Below are 21,431 nucleotides of genomic sequence, written 5' to 3'. Positions count from 1 at the left end.
AGCTTACAGGCTCTGTCCCTTTGTTTTTTGGAATCTCACACAGGGGAGAGTGAATCCCAGATTCCAGCTGGGACAGGTTCCAAATTCACTCTTGCTCCAAGGAAACAGTGGGCAGCTTGGAGGGAAGCTGCCAAATTCAAATAATGTCTTGAGCTCTCTGCACTTCATAGATGAGCTCTTACCAGACTAGGTTTCATGGCACCTGCATCAGGCCCTTCTGCTTCCAATGGAGCTGGACAACCTGAGAGACAGGTCTCTGGATCTTTGGAACCTGTGCTTCCCCTCCTGGCAAGGGGACACAGGCATGGGACAAGTGAGTGAGCAAAGGGGAAAAGCTAACTGGCTTCTACCTCTTCTGCCTTTTGATGTATGATTTATGCTGGATTGGGATGGGGGAAAGGCATCAGAGGAGGTTTCTGCATTTTCTGGTGTGTTTCTTGTCAGCATCCCTCTTGACACCATCCCTCTTGCTTGGGATGGACATGAGCTTGGATTGATTGCCCACTGTAGGGGTTTTTGTCTTGAACCACCCACTGTGGTGCAGATGTGTGTCCTCAGGGGCTGGTAACCCCAGGTGTAGGGTCTGCTACTGGTGCTTTGGGGAGTGCAGATGGCAGAAGCAGTCTGGGGAGCAGGTCAGACTCCAGTAGACAGGAAGAATGGCATCAGTCTTGGAAAGGGTGGCTCCTGATTGCAGCATCACAGGAAGCAAAAACAGATTAGTCCAGCCCAGGTGAGAGCTGCTACATCATAGCCACTGATGCTGTGTTGCATCCCCACCCTGAGAGTCTGCTCGAGCCTGTCTGCCCTTCTGGAGTCCAGGTGCAGAGAGCACCAGGAATTTTCCCTTAATCCTTGCTGAAAAGCAGGTGGGCTGCCAACCCAAGAGACAGGGTACAGCATTTAAAACATCAGTTATAAACACAGTCCCTAAAAAGTTCAGGTCTGAAGTATTTAAAATGGGCTCGAGACGGATTTCAAGGCAGCTTCTGCATGTGCTCAACTGTAGTGAAGCTACTTAGTGACTCAGTTCAGATTCAATCCATAGACTGAAGCAAGTTGTTCAACAGAATAAGCCAGCACAGAGATTGAAAGATGAGAGGGACCATTGCCCACTGGTGTCTTCTATGCTAATATCAACATCCAATACCCATGTCAGGATAACTCCAGTAACAGCAGTCTAGGCAACAGATACTTTACACCTTTCAGATGACAAACTGGCCACTGTTATTGAGGACACAGGAGCTGCATCTTCAGAAACACTCCATCCAGCCTATGGAAAGGAGTGATCAAGTTTATCTGGCTCCCAGGGCAGATTCTCCTTGCTGCATTTGTCCTTTACTGAAGGTCTTAGGGCAGAAGGACCAGTTCCAAGTGGAAGGCTACAGGTACTAAAAGGGCAGGCCTTAGCCTTCCTCGAATCTGTGGAGATTTTACCTGGAGCTTGTTCTATCATTCCTGACTTCTTGGTCTGTACGGCAATGTTTTGGGAAAAGTACTGGATCAGATTTCATGTCTGTGTGGGGTTTGAGGAATATTTGTAGCAAATGGTGAAATGAATCAATTTGAAACTTGGGGTGGCTTTAAGAGAACAGAAACTCTAAGTGGGTCACGAGCACATCCCTGGGTTTCTCATGTTCACTTCTCAGGCTTTGCTATGCAAAGTGAACAGTGCTTTTCTTGCTGAGACTAAGGATACCTTCCAGGCCAAGTTCCAAGGTCAAGCCATCCATTTGACTTTCTCCATCTATATGTATTAATTGTCTTCAACACAAATTTGAAAAGTGCAAATGCATCCCTGTTAGAGAATGTTTAGAGAACAGCTTCAGGATCACTGAACACGTCATTACTTGTACAGAGGCAGAATTCCCAGACCTTTCACTACAATTGCTATTTAGAATCAGTTCCCACAGTAGCTTCCCAGTCTTTCTTTTCTTTCCAGGTTACTCCTTTGCCACAGAACAAATATTTATTTTCACCAGTAGCACAAGGTGTCTTTTCCTTGAATTCCATTGAGTGTTCCTTGCTTAAGGTCAATGGAAGAGAAGTTCAAGAGTCTGTTGCATGTTGTCAAGGCTATTTTCTATCCTCCTGAGGTAGGTGTGGGCTTTCACTCTGGGGCACCGTAGTTCATGTCCAGTAGGTTCTGTTCTTTTTTCTGTCCTTCTCCACATTACCATGAAATTGTTCTTGCTTTCATCTTTCCATCCTGCTCCTCTCAGATCCTTTGTCTTGGTTCAAAGGGACCTTTTGCCACCAAAGTAATGCATACCTGGTGCAAGGGACAATTCATTCCCAGGGAAATAATGGGCAGTTTGTGCATTCTCATCATCACCAAGGGCTTCCTTCAATGGAAAAAAACTCAAGGCGTCTCCTACAACAAAATAAGCCCATGGGCAGATGTGAAATCAATACATCTCTATTTGTCTTGGCCATCAGCTCTCCACAGCCAATATTGTCTTCTTTGGGAAGCCAGTAAGCTCCTTTGTATTACCCTCTGCTTTCCTGCACTTAGACTGTCTGCTTTGCAGGACCCTGTATGTTTAGTGCAGTCCAAGAGTGAAATTAGTCTTTTCCTTTTTAGCAGAGTATTTTCTCCATATGACACTGCTTTTTTGGCCATGGTTGCTATCTGTCACACTTAGAGCAAAAAACCTGCTTGGTATTGGTACAAACTGTTTCTCATTGGAGAATTCTTCTGTCTGTCCTGGAGGCATTCTGAAGAAAGTATGTTAAATTATCCTAGCCTGTGGTCTGTATGATTAGTACATGTGATTACTGCCTGTCATCCAGATAGATTTATGCAGAAAGGCAGTGTAGGGTGTAAGGTGGCTCTTCTAGCTATGGGACAATTCATCATTAACAAATGCTCAGTGGTCGCTTTGACCTGAGAGCAGGGGCAGACCTTGTGCTTTCCTGGTTTACCAGGAACACTTGTACTGCTTGAGAGTAGGCAAATATCTAGTCCGGGGGGATCGTGCAGTGGTGCGAGGCATATATCCCATGGGGGAAGAGTTCAGACTCTATCCAGTACAGCAGTCACTTGCAATCATTGCTAATCTAATGAGAGCAGTAAGTAGTTATGGACTCCTGCATAAATTTATTGGTCTGAGGCGATACCAACTGGCAGAGATAAAGCAAGGGACAATATTTACCAGAAATAAATGTTGACATTTATGGAACCTAGAGTGTGTGTTCACATCTATTTTGAATATTTTCATGAGAGATACCTGGGAAGCCTCCATTATGGGTATCTTTCCCAAGCGGTAATAATTTTTTCTCTTAAGCTAATATTCTAAAGGGATAGATTAAATTAAAGGTTCATTTAAAAACTATTTTTTTTTCCTCTGGAAGGTAAATAGTATTTTTCACTTACACTGATGCAGTCCATCATAATGTGTTTATTTGCATGTGTAATTTGGTTATCTGGTGCTACTTCAAGATCAGTATTATTCATTTCTGATGAGTAAAGAACAATGTGGGCCCTGGTCCTTTACATTAATCCTATAAATTAATCCCACCAAATAAAATCTTGCCCCCATTGATAATGATATTAAAAATGCCATGGATGTCATTGGGGCCAGGGTTTTACCCACTACTTTTATGCTTAAGCACACACTTCAGGATATGCAGTGTCTACATGCAGAGGTTCTATGCCAGAGATTCTCCTTGTGTTCAGCCAGCAACTCTTGTCCTCCAGTGAAGATCGTAGGGGAACAACTTGGTTGAAAAAATTCAAAGTCCTGTTGCAAAAATGCTGACATGCTTTTCATATTCCAAGAGCAGAACACATTAAAGGAGAGAAATCTAGGCTGTCCACACCATTTGCATATGGTGGTTACTCAGGGTCAGTGTTTCTCTGCTCAGTCAGGCAGGGACTGATTTTTATTTGTACAGGTCTATCTCACAGCAACTGAGAAAGACATTATAAACATGGGAAAATCTGATATGATAAAGCTGGCAAGCGAAACTGTTCAGTCTTTTAGAACTAATATATATGCATGCATTTAATGAATGGTATATTATGTAGCTGAGAAAAAAATGTACTGAAACATCAGAATTGTGAAGTGAAACATTGGGCTATGGATGGATGCTGTTTCCTGACTAAATAAACATACTTTGTGGTTGGCTTGGGTTTATTTTATCACTTTTTTTTGCATTCTCACTATTCAGTAGGGGTTTTCTGGACTCTGCAGAGGATCAGTCATTTTCTCCCTGTGGCATTCTCAGCAGAGCATCTTCATCCTTTGCCTATTCACAGCTGACTGGATGCAACGAAGTGTTCTTATTCTTCTTGTTTCCTAAAAAACTTAGTTGTAGAGAGAAAAATCAAAAAAGAGGGTCAGCTAACTGGGTAGGTCCCTGTAGGGAACTCAAGGACCTTGCTTTTGTTGAAATGCTTGGAGCATCATGATGTTAATATTTTCCACCTGATAAGTTAGCCAGACACAAGAGGTCATGGTTAGTTTTTACTGAAATGTGAAAATTGTTGTTTTGTTGAGGCTTGTTTGGTTTTGGGTTTTGTTTGTTTGTTTTAATTCAAATCATGACCAGAGCCAGAACCAAATGACAGTGTCTTTGCACCTAGCTTTCTGCCAGCACTGACACAAAATGATAAAATGGCACTTTTTTGTTTGTTTGTTTGTTTTTTCTTGGGCATAAATTCCCATTGCTTCTGTCCTTTTTTAATATTCTTTGCTTCCCTGGAGTAGTGCCACTCTGTCTCAGACACAAGGCAATAACCAGATAAGGTCTCCCCTTTGCACCTGCATTTACTTGCCTGCATTTAGGATGGAAGCAGTGAAGAGCCCTTCGTGAGGGCCGGGCGTGAAGGACAGCAACTGCATCCAAACAGCAAGAGTCTCTGTGTGCAAAACAGAGATCATCTTCCCTCTGCTTCCTATAGCACCTGCCTGCTCTGCAAATTAATCTTTGGGAGCCTGAAGATGGGCACCCAGAAAATGAGATAGAAACAGTGGCAGTGCATGACAAATTCAGATTAGGAGTGACCTGTCACAACCAGACTTGCTTTTCATTTCTGAACTCATGAGCACCAAATACTCATTGACATCAGTGGGAGCACATGGGGGGCCCTCCTTGCCCACAGTTACTGTATTAAATGACCTGTAACTCAAAAGGCCTTGGACGAAATCTATTATTCTACACCCAGCAAATCAGTTTGCAGTGATGTTTAGCTCAAGACGAACTCTGAAGAAATGATAACCTAGTGGAAATCAGAAGAGAAAAAAGAATAAATTCAATCTAGGTAATTTTATTAATGATTTTTTAGTCTAAATACCTGTGGATTATTTTTTCCAATTCCACAGAAACAGTCCCTCTTTGCAGAAGAAATTTCAGATCTCACAGTTTCCAAAACAAACCAGGCACTTGAAACCTTTTATCATGGAAACATTGTTCATTGTTAAGTAAAGAGAAATTCCCTCTTATTTGTCATCACTGGTATAGGTCCTTAGCTGACCCTCTGGAGTTTCCTAGTAGCCTGTTGATGGTGCTAGTCAGGAATATTATCCCTGCTGCTGTCTCCAGGTACGTAACTGTGTTGATACGTGTCTGAAACAGCTTCTTCAAACATGTTCTATCGGTTTTTTTCAGTTTGGGAATTTACATGGAAAGCACATTCACTCCTTCATATAGAAAGAAAAACGGAAATTATATTCTGAAATTTTTACAGTGGCTAAAATAGCAATCTGCGCAAATGATTTTGGTCCATTTTTTAAAAGCAGCCCCCCAACAGAGGTGAATTACAGGCCATCATACTCAGCTCCAGTCTCCCTTCACATTTTGATGAGATTTTGTGGCTCTTTCATTCATTTATGGTAATGCATCAAATTATTCTTTAAGAAAGTTAGAAATGAAGACAAGAGATGCTGCTTATTTAAAAGTATTTTGCATAATGCAGTGACTTTTAATTTTGGATAATGACAGAGATTGATAATGCAGTCTAGAAGCAAATAAAATGCTGACATATCCTCTGCAAGCTTTCCTTCTGTAGATAAATATCTTTGCTGCTGCAGATGTGTGCATCTTTGTCCAGCTTTCTGTGGCTGTGTGCTGTAGTACAGAGCCATCATTTTATTCTTTGGACCAATAAAAGCCCTGAAATGTATAGGTCAGTAATTTGTTATACTTAGTGGCCTGATAGAGATTTCTGAATGTTACGTGGACATATCAGAGCAAGGAAATAGTCTGATGACCAAAATCAATGTATAGGAGTACTTATTGTGCAGCACCTTGGTGTTTTTTTCCTAGACTGAAAGTAGCTAACGCTTCAGACATGTATATCAGTAATAACTAAGATATGCTTTCATAACTGCAAATAGCAACCCTGCAAGGATTGCTAACTTTGGGCTTTGGCAAACGATGTTTTCTCCAAAAACAGTTGTTTAGAAAAATCATGAATTATGTAATGTGTGCTTCCACAAACAAAAGACACCTACATTATTATTTTGTCTTTTCTTTTTGAAGTTTTGTTTAGAAACCTGTTTTTTGTGATATTCTTCCTTCTACCTGCATTCAGTTAGTGTGTTACAATACTCTCTGTCTGACAAGTCTTCTACAATACCCTTCAGAGAAATGGTAGCCAAAGGAGTCTGGGAAAGTACTCGGGGCTAAGAAAAGTTTCTCTTATTTGCTGGGCCTTCTAGTCATGAGGAGTCAGAGCAAAAAGGAGATTTCAGTTCCCTTGTCCCGCTCTGCTTGCAGGTATTTTGAGAGTACCAGCAGAAGTGTCACTGAGCCAGTGCAAAACCCCACTGCACTGTGGGGCACGAGGACTGAACCCATCCATCACCATGTAAAGACATGGCTCCAAATGCCTTGCAACAGCTTTTCAGGGGAACAGGGAGCTAATAGCTAAGCAGGAGCAATGGCGGTGCCCAGGTCCACAGCAGTCTCACACCCTTCAGGTGGTCTGGGAGGCACACAGCCCCTGCCCCCCCCAAAACAATAGAGCCAGCTATTGGGTTGGGAGGCTGGATGATCAGCATTCATGAAGTTTGGTGACTGACATTCAAGCACTGCTGGTGAAAAAATGCTGCAGTATCAAGCAGTGACCTAGAATAAGCTGAAGGTCTTGATGTGCCATAGTAGAAGGCCAAAGCGCATGTCAGTGATTAAAAGCAAACGTTACTTGTGGTAGCTCATAAATATTACACTCTTCATCTTTTCCCCTCCCAGTAGACCTAAATACTAGGCAGTTTTAACTCCATTTTAAATCTGCCATATCTATGACTGAAATCATAATATTTATGCAGGGTAGTTTTTCAAGAAGCTTAGTGGATGTGAAAACAAGTTGCTGGGTTTTCCCCTTTCATGGAAGCAAGCTGAAGGTCAGATTTACAACATTTCAAGCTACATTCTGTGCTCATTTACACAGCTGTAATCTTGAGTTATGCCACCAAGGACAAGCAATTGCTCCAGACTTACAGGATATAACTGACAGCAGAATTCAGTTTGGGGTTGCCAAAGCTCGACAGAAAAGGAGCTGTGAGGATGAAATTTGGTGTTCATGAAGTATCTTGTATATATTCAAGGAATGCATGAGCCCAAAGATTTATTAGTCATGTTTCAGAGCATTATTGAAATTAGGCTTAATTATCTGTGTAATTTGCTGGAACCAGCATTTTAGCATTTTTGATCAAGTATATGCCATTAATTTTAAAGAGATGTACCAGGCTGCTCTCAAAAAGGGAAATAAAAAAAAAAATTAAAAAGAAAGCCCATAATTTCTAAATGGTGTGTTTCAAAAGTTTCAAAGGTTGTTGATGGTTGTGTCCTTCTCCTGCCTTCGCAAATAAACAGTTTGTTTGCAGTCTAATCATATGGAAGAAAGTTCACATCACCCCAGAGTGTTATTCCAGCAAGCAGGGAAAAGAAATGTTTCCTTGTTCCCAGGCTTGCCTAACTCTGCCATCCCTCTGCCTTCTGCCCTTGCTCCAGCCCCATGAAATGGCCCCATGCCAGGAAATGGTGCTGGCTGTCCTCGTAGGAAGGCACAAAAGACAAAACTGTGAACAATAACTTACTTGCTCCTTTGCACAGAAGAAAAGTGCAAGGCTCCTGTTCAGACCTGTATCATGTTCAGACACACTCCTGCACTGCTTGCTTTGGAGGTATCATCTCCATGCCTAGGCCACTGTTTCTGCAGTGTCTTCTTGCCATCCTTCTGATGAGATGTAGCCTGTGGTCACCTGAGCTCCCAGCAAAGCGGGATGGGATGTCCTCGCGTTGAAAACAACAGATACGCCAAGGTGCCGTACATGTTGCTTTTCTGCTGGTTTCTGTGGAAACTTTGGAGAAGATCCTTTGCTACTCTCTTTGTCATGTATTTAATAGCAGTAACAATGCTTTCCCCTTTCTGAGTATGTACTGTGAGGATACAACCACTATTATGTATGAATAGCTTGAAGCTTACATGAACACTGTAACACTGAGGGCAAGAGGAATGCCAACACAGCCAGGTTATTAGCTGTCATTTTGCCAAACCTGTGCCCAAAGAAGCTTTTGGTTTGGGACAGCTGCTGAGTGGTGTTTTTTTGTGGTCAGCACTTCTCTTGTTCAGATTTCCACTTTGTTTTTTCTCTGTATACCTTCTCACCCCCTGCCTCCATGTATGTCTCTAGCAGCACTGATGTGGTCCACACATCATTTTGGGAGGCAAGCAGTAAACATGAAGGGGGGATGCTGGTATTGAAATGTTCTACACACTGGCTCAAATGGTGGAGAAGCATCAGCTCAGACTTTCCCAGTAAATGATTAACTTTTGTTCGCACAGAGGAGAAAGCCACAGTAAGAATGCAATTAATTACGCCTGCAGCCCAGCCAGGCCAGCAGGCAGTGGTGCTCTCACTTGCAGCTCCTGGCTTTGCAGGTCTGATTTGAGAGTAACTAATTAAACTCAGGTGCAGGCTGGAAGACTTGTTCAATTGTGCATTCACAGTGTCTTCTTTTCTGTGTTTCCAGGCATTTGTAGCTCATAAAAATAGAGCAGGCGCTTGGTGCTACAAATAATAGAGTGCTGACGATGGAGGTAATTAATCCCTTCTTATTCTGGTGTGATAGGCTGCTGCTAGGGCTGTCATTCAAGCACTTCTCATGCAAAAACGTCTCAAAGGTGAAAGAATATGGAGTAGGAGAAAGACAGAATAGACTTTTTAGACAATATAATGGACTTTTTGGTGTTATGGGTACAGACACATTTTCAGTTTTTGACAAGATTGTCAAGATCTGGTAGTCAAAACCCAAGACTGGACATTCACTGCACTATATTCTCAGCTCTGTCTTTGACTCTCGAGGGCACTTTCAGGAAGGCAGAAGCTTAAAATGAAAATTCAGGCTGGTTCAAACGACACATGGCCATTAAAGAGAAATGCAAGGCCATAACTGCAGCTCACTGTGGCCTTTCTTTGTTATTTTACTGCTTCCTGAACATCCTCAATCGGCCACTGTCATTAACAGGTTACTGACTCCAGTGGGCCTTAGGTTAATTCCAGTGCAATTCTTCCTAATGGTGCAGAAGGTGATGATATTTCCATAAGGGAGACTGGCTTCGAGTGGAGATAATGCAGATGTCTAAGGAGCTACAAAAATAACAAATAGTGTTTTGGGTTGTTTATTACTGATAACAAATGCCGTTCCCCTTACTGGTTCAAATCGAACTCCAGGACTCAAAAATCTTTTCCAGTAAAAATTAAGGGTAAACTATGAAAATATTGTCAGCCTTCTCTCTCTGTTGTCATTTACTTGCTTGTAATATCCCTTCCTCTCAGACACAGGAATTTTGTGTTTTTATGAGATGTCAAGGAGGAAACCACCTTCTGTGGTAGTAGCCCCAAGGAGTGCCAAGCATTAAGAACTTCAGCCTCAACACAAGGGAAAACCTCAAAACATAACGTATTGTTTACGTTAAAGCCAAGTAGTGATTTCATGCTCTTCTTGTTACTTCATGACGAAAATGGTCCAAAGCTATTAGGAATGTTTATAGTGGGAAAATAATGCCAAGTCTAATAAATGGATCGGATAGGACAGACCATGTTTTATTCAGTGTGGGAACCAAACACTGCCATATTGTACAGATTTGCTGATCTGGAAGAATTGTTCTTGCCTTACGGAATGCAACTCAAAAGCTGAGTGCATGAATATGACAGTTTTCTCTTTTTTAATGCAGAGAATTTTAATACAGAAACATTGCTTGGAGAGTTTTCTAAAGGATTCTGATCAACTTACGTAAGTTCAGGAAATTAGCAATAATTCATTATCCTGTCATATTTTTCAGTAGCTTTTGTTTTCCTTGCATCACAATTCTTATCCCATTAGAGACAAATAGTATTCAAGTATTTGGATGAGTGCTAGTACTCTGCTACAAATTTTAATGCTAACTCTGTGTTAGGAAAATAGCTGAGAGCAGTTATTAGAGCAATGACAGTCTCTGATTCTTTTTTTCGTCTTTGCTAGTTACCTGTGGTCCTGTGGGAAATTTTACATGGTGAAGTGTTTGCCCTCACTGGGCATATAAAAAGTTTGAAAAAATGCTTTTCTACCAGCATTTGTATTTTACAACAGCAAGAATCCTTGCTGACCTCCTGGCAGTGGTTCCTGATGGGAGAGAGCTTGGGAAGGGTAAGGCCCTAAATTATTGCTCAGCTCATAGGAAATTTATTTGTAGAATGTGTGTGTGTGTGTGCATAACTATGTGTTGTGCCTGCAAGAAGCATGAATTTTTGTTTTCTGAACACCATGCCTCTGAAATTTCCAGGAAGCTGCTCTTTGCTGCTGACAGTCGCTATAGAGGTGATGGCAGCAGTGAGGTGGTTTTTGTTCATGTCTTCTTGTCTTCATTAATTTCTAGTGTGTCATTTCAGCTGAAAATATGCAGTTAATGCGTTCAAAAGCATGATGTTGGCTAGATGGCTATTTATGTCACAGTAAATATTTGATGGGGAGGTGTGTTATTTTTAGCCACAATCACAACATATTACTGGAGTTTACAGACCTTAAATGGGTCATCTAACCATGATCTTTTGTTTCCTTTACAGTTTCTTGATTGAACTGAGGAGGTGGTGATTCAGAGAGTGTTAGTAAAAATTGTTGCACATAAGCTGCATAGTAGGGGCACACATCAAGCCTCAAATCGCAGGTCCCATGCGGATGGGTGATGCTGCAGCCACTGAAGCAGTAAACCCAGAAAGGCTGTGCAGATATGTGAATGTACAAATGGATCTCAAAGCCGTGATTTTCATATTCCAGCAATCACTGCTGTAGGAGTGCATGACTGACAGCACAAAGGACTTAGATTTACTGTAGAGAGATGTAAATTGATAAGCCAGTAGACAGCCATCATTCTCCCTTTATTCTCTCCCTCTATCCCATGTCTTTCTCTTCTGGCATAATCAAAGCTGACATAGTGCATTGTATACCAAGTTTTATTTTTCGTAATTATAAGACAGTACATGAGATCTGAGGGTGTTATTCAGGAGATGGCACAAAGCCCACTGAAATACAGGCTTTCAGATTGATCCTCTGATAATATTGTTTTTCACATAGATTCTGGATACTCAGACTCTACATCTATGTCTTTAAGCTGTCTGGGTGCTTTAAGAAGGGATAAGTGCAGTGGGAAAAAATGAGGGAGCTTTTCATTTTGTGCAGAAGAAAATATACAAAGTATGAGATACTGGCTTTCTTTCCCCTCACCCTCAGCTGAATCTGAAGCATTTTGCCACACAATACATATTTCTAAAAAAGGTTTGTGGGAGGCTGAGTTAGGGGAAGAGGTAGAATTCAGGAAACCAAAACGGAGAGATCACCTGTAAAGACCTCGATGAGCATTCAGCCTTCCCCTTAGCTGACTGATTGGTGTGGCATACCTCTCGTGTTGTGAGGCCAAAGGGTCCTTTTCCACCGATTCATCTCAGTAGGCTCAGCTGCCTCTGACTTAAACGGCAATGTTTTTAGATCTAAAGAGAACAGACGATGAGATATAATGTAGTTGTTATAATACAGATGTCTTTGAAAATCTCATTTTTCCTCAGGTCTGAAAAAGTATGGTAAAATCTGAACACTAATATTGCAGCTCTTTGACCTCCAATACATACGCTGAAAATTCAGATCCTATCTGGATTCAGTGAATGTGCTACTTAGAAGAAGGCAAATGAATGAAGCCTTCCTTGCTTAGGAGCTCCAGCAGGGAAGTGGTGCAGACCACCTGAAAAAATCCCAGGGCTGTGAGTAATTTTTCATATACTTTCACTTTAAAATTCTCTAGTATTTTTATTGAATTAATCAAAATAGCAAAGAGAAAGAAAAATTACATTGGATTTTTTACTTAGGTCATATTAGATTGAAAATAGTAGGGAAAATGGGATTATCTCACTTGATAAGGAAGAGATTATTACTTTCCATCCGAACACTGTTGTCTCTTTCAATGTCAACCTCCCTCAGACTTATTTGTACTTCCAGAAACAAAGTGAGAAAGTTATACTTCATGGTATGAAGTACATATACTTGTCTGCTCACTGCTGCATGGGATCACCACATGGGAAGGAAAGCACATTTTTGTAAAGTACAAGTGCATAGGCTACATGCTCATAAAGGGAGAGTGGGAGGAGTGGTATACATTCCATGTAAAATTTGATGGTGTTGTCTCATATTGTCTTAGTTTGGCCTAGGCCTTCCTTGGTGACCAGTTTGTAACCAAGGAAGTGCCCAGATTTACCCGGTATTCCCTACGATTTTTACGTAAGCCGGGGTATAAGAAGAAGGGAGGAAAGGCCTTCGCTCTTTCCTTCCAGCGGCTTTGGAGGTGCAGATCTCCCTGCTGTTGAGTCTGTTGGGTTGGGGAACGAGGCCTGGTAAGGCCTTGTCGACCTTGGGAGGCGGAGGCTGCCGGCAGTCGCTCCAGCATGACTCTCCATTGTCCCAAGGAGAGTAGTAAGATATTCTTTGCTAGATCTTGGGCTATTGATCGGGATATATATATATTTTATTTTGTTTTTTGTTCTTCCCTTCCCCTTTCCCTTTTCCCTGTGAAATTGTATATATATTTCAATTGTATATAACTGTAATATAAGTGTAAATATATTTATATATTGCTTTAGCTGTCTCTCTCGTTTTGGTTTTCTCAGTTGTTTTTTTCTCCCTCTTCTCCCTTGGTTTTGGGGGGGGGACGGGGGACTTCTTGTGGTAAGGTTTGGAGAGTTGGCAGGGAGCCAGCTCCAAACTATATCACATATATAGCTAGAATGCAGTTTAAGCTCTTCCTCCTGCCTTTGTTAAACCTGAGTTGCCTTCTGCGCTTGTTTTGGTCCACTCCAGAAAGATGGGCAAAATCTCCCTGCATGACAGTGAGGATTAATCTATTTATTGCTGTGAAGGATGCCATAGTCACTGGTAGATACCAAAGCAGAACAAGTCACAGAATCACAGAATCATCTAGACTGGAAAAGACCTCTGAGATCATCGAGTCCAATCTTTGACCCAACACCACCTCATCTACTAGACCATGGCACCAAGTGCCACATCCAGTCTTTAAGTCCTATCAAAGACTCTGCCATTTGCCTTAACCTACAGCCCCATGCCCCTTTGTCTAAATGGATTCTCACACATTATACCATTACCTTTGCTCACTGGGTTCGAGACTCATGATATCTCAAGTCTTGCTTTGCCTCATTAACTTTAGATGCACAATGACCATAAGGTAGAAAGCAAGGTCTTTCTCTCCCTTTCCTCTTTAAAACAGGGAACTTCTTACTTCCAGTAGCTCTTCTGCTTAAATATAGCTAACAGGTAGTTTCAAAGAGGCAAAATTAGTTTTTTTTCTTTAAGCAATTACATCAGATGCCAGAATTGGGAGTCTTTTTATGCTAAATTGCCTCTGTAGTTGATGGAGAAAGAGAGATGTCTCTGATTGGACATGTAGATCTTAGGTGCCCTTTGGCAGTACCTGGTTCCTAATGCGGGTGGTACCCGATTTTAGCACCTCAGTTTTAAATGCTTCCAATTAAGCAGGATGGACCTCATGCACTTCATGCTGCTGGGAGCTTGCTGAGGACATGTATGGAAAAGCACTGCTGGTGATGCACTCCTGTCAAAAGGCAGTTTCTTCTCTTACGGCAACTCATGGAATTACAAAAGCAAGAGAAGAGTCCAAATATTTTTGGCTATTGAACTACTAATAACTTAAGTGAGAGTGGTTGTCTGAAATACTCTTAAAGATCAGCCCCGGGTGACTCCCATCAATCCCACTGCTGTTTAAACCTTCTGCTTGCATGAATTGATGCGTTATTGTGCAGGACTTTTCACCAGAAACCATCTTTTTGGGGGACTATAGAGAGTACATTGGAAAAGGACTGAAATTTCTCTGTAATTCTTGCAGTATAGCTCTGTAAGAGCTGCCCAATTGGACACTGCCAAATGATTTTGCATAGGTGACTGAAAAACTCTATGGAATACCTATGCTGACTTGCTGTAATCACAGACTAGTTTCAAACACAGCAAGAAAAATGCAAAATCTTATTACTAATTTCCTAGGCCATCCAATTCACAGGACATTCATGCAAAAAGTGTTTTTACTGGACTATTTTCTCAACAGGGTTATTATGTTTCTTTCAAGGTAATTCTTAAAGAAAGGGTTTATTTCTTCTCACTTTTTCATGTCTGTGTCTCTGGCAGGAATAGGCCTTTGGGAGCTTCTCAGGAGTGAAAGTGTAAAAAACTAGAATGTGTGCTGCATGTTTGTTGCCACATATTCCTTCAGAATTTGCTTTTAAAATGCATACTGGTTACAAAATAAACCCGAATGAGCCATTATACTCTGGTGTGTAATTATGTATTTAGGACACATACTACACACAGCTTTAAAAGAAATCTGTATGGAAACAAATTGCATTACATTTGCAAATAGCTGAAGGTAGTTGAACAGCAACACCTCAAGCCTTTCAAAATACTGAAGTCATTTACACCATTTTCTGAAGTAATTATCTCCCAAGTGTCAGATTCCAGTTTCAATGCATTTGCTGCATAGAAGCTGCAGAGGTCTCAATATAGCATAAAAGATCTGGGTTTGGCTATCTAACAGCCTTGATGTAGATTTAGTTCTTCTGTGTGACATACCATCTTGGTGGAGGATTGCTGGCCTCCTGGAGGGAGTGCTACATGGGTCTAACACACTGTGCTGGGAATGAATACATGCCAAGGAGAGAGGCATCCCCAGGGACAAGGGTGAAACCCAACTTTCTGTCTCTCCAAAGATTAGTGAGGAGCAGAGGTTCAAGTCTTGGATGAATGGTTCTGGGATTTACTGGAGTGACAGATGTACTTATATGGCTGGCCCAGAGAGTGGAAAATTCTCTGGCTTCTTGTTTCAGGGATTCAAACTGCCACTAGAGCAGGACAGTGCATCTCCCCAGCTTTGACACTGTTGTACCACTTATTTTTCTTCTTTAACTGGTGCTTGGCAAAGTACCTGCCTCTCGGGGGCTAATACTTGGAAATAGCTGTGTGTAACAGAAATGGCAGCAGGCACCCGTAAGGAAGCTGTGTGCCTGCCTGGGTTGATAATATGGAGCAACATCAAGCGTGCTTCCCTGCCTTGAGAGAGCAGTTCCTGCATTAAATCTACAAAATGCCTTTCTGTGCACAGTACAGTTGGAAATGTTAAGAGTCACGCTTATTAGCACTGGCATATATAAAGCAGAGCTGCAGTAAATGAGTTAAGTGTCCTGAAGACTTGAGGACTGGGATGTTGTTTTTCCTTTTCTGGAGCTGAGCACTCAAGAGACTTTCATTAAACCTGGGACTTGGCAGATCCTCATGCTGATTCTGCCACTTATTTGTTGTTCGGCCTCAGGCTAGTCACTTAACCTCTTGCCGCCCTAATTTCCCCATCTGGAAAATTATATTTACTTACCTCTCCTGGGGATTGCACGGGGCTTAATGAATGCCTGTAAGGAATTTGAAGATCCTCAGATCTGAGATGATACAGGACTGCAAAAGATTCACTGTGTATGCAAGGAGGAGGGGGTGGGTGCCCAGGCAGGAGAGCCTGCTTGCGTTTCTGGCCTGGAACCCAGTCCAAAAATCTAATCAGCAGGGGAGATTCATACTCTCTGTTTTAGATGAACTCCAATTCCTTGTGGTCTTTTCAGATTTGCTGGAAGAAAAAGGAGGCAAGTAACTTAGTGGGGAGGGGGGCAGCTGAGGTTAACTGCTTTCTCCTGTTGGTCCCCTGGATCTTTTTGTCAGTGCAATAACAGCTGGATCTCCCAGGAAGGTAATGATCTTCCCTGATACTCCATCTTGCTGCAGGCTATTAGCGAAGCCAGGCATCCCCTTTGCTGCCCATTTCTTTAGCAGGGAAAAATGAACCTCTGAACAGAAAAAAAAAGTTCTTCCATATAATTAAGCAGCATTAGAATGAGGCCTGTGCCTTTGCTGATGAACTTCAGTGAAAGCAGATGGTCACAATGGTATTAAAAACTAAAGACTTCAGTCAAGCTTTTAATTGAAAACAATTGGACCCTGCTGGATGGTAATTACCTTGGCTGCTTGCAAATAATATCACAGCACTGCTACCTATGAAGGAAGAATGGAGACTGAGTTAATAAGAACTGCTTGATCTGCATATAATAAACAAGGAGCATCCAAAACTATTTTCTCTGGTAGCTTTTCTCCTGCAAGATGCTTTCAAGTGGTTAGCAGTGTGAAAAAGAACACAGAGTGGGAGAAATTTAAATGTGTGAAGTGTTTGCTGGGTTCATAAAATAACTTGAACAGCCCATGTTCCCCCATCTCCCTCCTTTTTTTTAACAACTGAAATCCCAGACGCATCTGAGAAAAACAGTAAAATATAATAAAGTGGAAAAGCTCTAGATTATCCAGCATTCCTCCTCTTCTGAATGGCAATGATAATGATAGGCTGCCTTTATCTTGTTTCATCCGCTTACTTCTTCCCTTGCCCGACCGACTGGAAGGTTGATACCTTCTAAACACCCAGAGTGTTTTTCACCAGGTTCTTAATTGGATTTTAATGATCATTAACTTAATATGCCTCAATCTCTAACAAAACAAATGTAGTATGTGGTGTATTTTGCCTGACAATTTTCCCACTCTTCTCCCTTGTTCTGGGATCAGATGAGGTTTCCAGGGCTAGACCACCTAAAAGGGTCCTAAGTCCTGGCGTGCTATGTATTTGTTTACAAAACGTGACATTAATACCACCTTACAGTGTCTTTCCTGCTGTGAAAAATGATCTGTATTGCTGTGGATGTGTGGGTGGAAAAACCAGTCCTAATGTTGTCTCTTTCAAACACAGGTCCTGGATGTATATAGAATCAACCAAATCTCATCACCTTCCATGTAAACACTATTTTTCATGTGGCAGTATTCTTGGGCATCACTTTTTAGCTCCATATGAGCAGGTAAGACACTTTGCTGCCCTAGTAGACCTCAGAGAGCAGCAGCTGCTGCAATTTTGCAAAATTAATGAGTGGCTGTGAACTGCTAGTAAAAGGAATGAAATGATTTTCCATAACATATCATTTTAGAAGCAGTGACTTTACCTGCTCTTTCTTTTCCTATCCAAATACTTGTCTTCTCAAGGCATCAGCCAAGAGTTTGTCTTGTCTTGTCTGGCAGTATGATGAAATGAACTTTTCCAGTGTGTTTCATCTGGATCTGATGATTTTATGCCTGGAGTTCAACTTTCATTCACTTAACGTGCCATGATTAACGCAGAGAGTGATGTCCTGAACTTGTGAGAGTTAGTAGAAGTTTTCACAGTGTCTTTGGTAGGATTTTCCTTATTTTTATGTAGTCAAAATATGCTTAAAGCTTTATTGCTGTAATGCCTCTGAAACTGTTGAGCAGAGTCACATGACATAAGTGTATTTCATAGAATTATTAAAACTGATGTTTTTAGTTCCTGTACCACCACCTAAGTTGAGCTATTTTCATTTGTACTTAGGACCTTCCCTTGGCTTTTCCACTGCTGCTGGGCTCCTGGAGGACAGGTTGATGGGGCAGGTGACCTGGTCAGTCTCCTGGCCCTTATGTTCAAGCTGATGGCAGGATCTGAGCAGAATTTTTCTCACAGCCTTTCCAGCCCCTCCTTGATTGCAGATATTGGGACAAATTTGAAACTAGGAAAGGCCACCTTTCAAAAGTGTCTTATGGTAGGGGCTGTGGTGATTCTATCAATTTTATAACAGCTACTTACTTTTAACTCTACAGAGTATGATCACTTATTGTAATTACTGCTTGCAGGTTCAAGGGAGCTGGAATGGAGAATACTATTTTAAAGGTATAAGCTCTATTGATCTAAAGTATTCTGAGCGATAAACAGCTGCTGGGGTTGATTAAAGCTGAAGGGAAGCTGAAGCATTTAATCAATCTCCAAAGCTGCTCCAAGTATATTACAAAGCAATTGTGATTATTGCTATTATATGACAACCTATAGCATAATAAAGAAAGAGGGATCATTTTTCTTGGAAGCATTTAGAGGTGTTGTGGTGCTTCTTCTCAGCCTGCTTGATGCTGTCACCTCTGAAGCTCGGCTTAGTGACAGAGCGTGCCAGCTCAAGCAGAATAATCTTGAAGGGAAAATACAAGAGCAAGGCCTTTCAGCTCCCCAGAGCCTTCTCTTCCCTGTGTCTAACTGTGGCAGACAGCAAGTGCTTGGTGAAGAAGCGTAAGGCAAGTGTACAGTAACTTGGACCACATTGTAACCCACTCTGATCCTTGCATCCTGCACAGCTTGGGATGTTCTGTGCTGTGGGATATTTTTGTGCCTATCTAGAAGCCCTGAAGGGACCTCTTTTTCATTTCTTTTTTTAACCACTTCTTGAACTTTTGGACAGTCTTGGGCTTCACAATATCCTGTGGTGGTGCATTGCACAGTGCTGTCTCATGGCTTTGTAAAATAGTACTTTTTTGTTCATGTTTTTCAACTTTCAGCCTGATGTTTTCTTTTAGTACCTTCTTACTCTTGTGTTAAAAAAAGCAACAGATAATAGTCTCCTATCACCTTTTCTATTTCATAAACAGAGAATGTCTGCCTTTTCCTGCTCTGTTGTCTCCTTCTTTTCCAAGGCTTATTTAATATCCCTTTTTCTGAAGCTGACCCATTCCTCTGACCATCCTTGTCACCTCTGCATCTGTCCCCTTCCTCATTTTGCTGCATGTTCTTTGAAAGGGTGTAACCAGAATTTAATATATTACTTTAAGATGTGGGCTTTTCTAAGTTTACTATTTCTTCCTTTTTCAGGCATTCAATGATCTGTACTTATTACATAAAACGTATATACATCAGGCAATATCAAAGACATGGATATAAGAAAGATTTCTGAAAACTAAGGTGCTTCAGGAAATAATCTTAGGTTTAAAATTTATCTTGTGTTGCATTTAATATATAAAAATGGAAAGCCTATGAACAGAGCAGGAATTTCCCCTAAAAAATGTAATATGGAAACAAATTGATAGACAAGTTTTTTAAATAAAGAGTAATAAAGGAATAGACACATTAATAAATGAATTTATTAAACCTTGTCCTTGCTGTAATTGCAGCAAAGAAATGACAGGACTTTAGCCTGGCTTAAGCAAAGGCTAACTTTTGTGGAGAGTGTCGTGTCAGTCCTCTCAGTGGTTTCTTTAGTCATTCTCCATTGATTAGAGCTGAATTTCTCTCAAAATCAGAAAGTAAAAAATAAAACTTAAATGACTCATCTGATCTTTATTATTCACCTGAGGAGAAACACCAAAAGTAAATGGACCTTACGTAGTGATAAATTACTTAGGGCATTAGGCACACATAAAGTACAATGGCATTAGGAAGCCATAGGTTGTACTTTTTTATTATCTATATTAATTTAAAATTGACATTGTTCTTCTGTATTTTATTTCCTTGTGGGAGAAGGTGACTTGCACTGGTCAACTGCAGTTTGTTAGTCGGCCCACACTGCCAGCTGTTGGTGGAGATGAACTCCTTTGAGTTAACTCTTTGAACTAATTTTGAAAAGCAAGGGTGGAAGGGCAGACCATCCTCTGTTTCTCAGTCCGTCTTCTTTTGCTCCTGCCTTCAGCATAGTCCATGCTGAAGAGACCTCCAAAGATACACTGTTGTAAGCTTTTGCTTTTGCTGAATGCACCTCACACAAGGCAAGTCAGATCCGTTTGGGTTAGCACGCAAACACGAGATGTCCCTGCTTTTGTTTCTCTGCTAGGATATCTCTTCTGAAACTTTAAAACATTTGAAGCCTCTCATGACCTTCATGTGAAACCTTATGCATTGCCCTAGTGTGCTGAGCCTGGTGTAGTTATCTTTGTTGCATAAGATTCCTATTGCAACAACTTAAATCTTCTTTACAGTGGTTTCACATGAGAGTCACAAGTCTTCTGGGAAGCTTCTCCTGAGTTTCACTTTATAATGGTATGAGAGTCTTATGAGTCTTGTGAATGCAGGTTTTTAAATAAGAGTTTAGACCAGTAAATAAAATTTCAATTGGGAAGTCTTCAGGTGGTGAATCTTCACAGATGGTGAGAGCTGGAATGCTTGCCCTCTGAGAGGAGGTGGTGGGTCCTGGGCCTGTTTAGCTGGGGAAAGAGACAGTACCGTGAAGCCCAACAGCAGCTCAAGTCCTTGACTTAGCTTGGATATGGCTAGTTTCACTGTGCTGAATGGGTTGGACAGCTGATACAGACCTAGCTGTCAGAGGTTTCACATGGGAAAGTGGCCCATAGCAGTCTACTGACAATGGCCTCTTCCTTAGGATGCAATTTTAGGAGCATTTCCTTTGCATTCCTCTGTTAACTTAGTGGTGCCAGCAAAGGTCTGGTATGGGCGCATGGGAAATCATCAGGGGAACCAATTCAGGCTAAAGATAATCCTTTTTTCGTTTGTTTGTTTTAACCTGTTTTTAAATTGATTCCTCCCACAGCCCCATGAAAATTCATCTTGGTGCCACTGAGGCATAGTGCAACGGTAGGAACAGCCAGCAGGGAGTGCTTCAGCTGGCACTGGGTTTCAAAGAGGTATTTTTCATACTGTGATTTTACAGTCAGTTTTTAAGAGCCCCCCAGAAATATCCCCCAATTCCGTGGCTCCACGGATTGCCAGCTGAAGATGACTATTTGCGAAACTGGACCTCAAGACAAGTCTGCAGTAAAAATAGACTGCAAAAACAATGAAACCCAACTAAGCACTGATGCACAAGACTGCACTTATGCTGTTTTGCCATTTTTTTGGGTTGCAATCTAACCATCTGTTAATTGGCCCCATCACACATTTCTGTGGGGTGCTGAGATTCATTGTAGGTCTACCAGATGAGCAGTGTCTCCCAAGCCATTCAGGATGGGGCCTTGCAGCTTTTCAGATCCTGCTCCTGTTTCACATCAACTGCACTAAAACTGGTTATCCTGGC

The sequence above is a fragment of the Neopelma chrysocephalum genome, unplaced genomic scaffold (genome assembly GCF_003984885.1).
Source record: "Neopelma chrysocephalum unplaced genomic scaffold, ASM398488v2 Primary Assembly neopelma1_23, whole genome shotgun sequence".
In the NCBI taxonomy this organism is placed as follows: domain Eukaryota; kingdom Metazoa; phylum Chordata; class Aves; order Passeriformes; family Pipridae; genus Neopelma; species Neopelma chrysocephalum.
The sequence above is the reverse complement of the archived record's forward strand: the minus strand, read 5'-3'. Positions refer to the sequence as shown.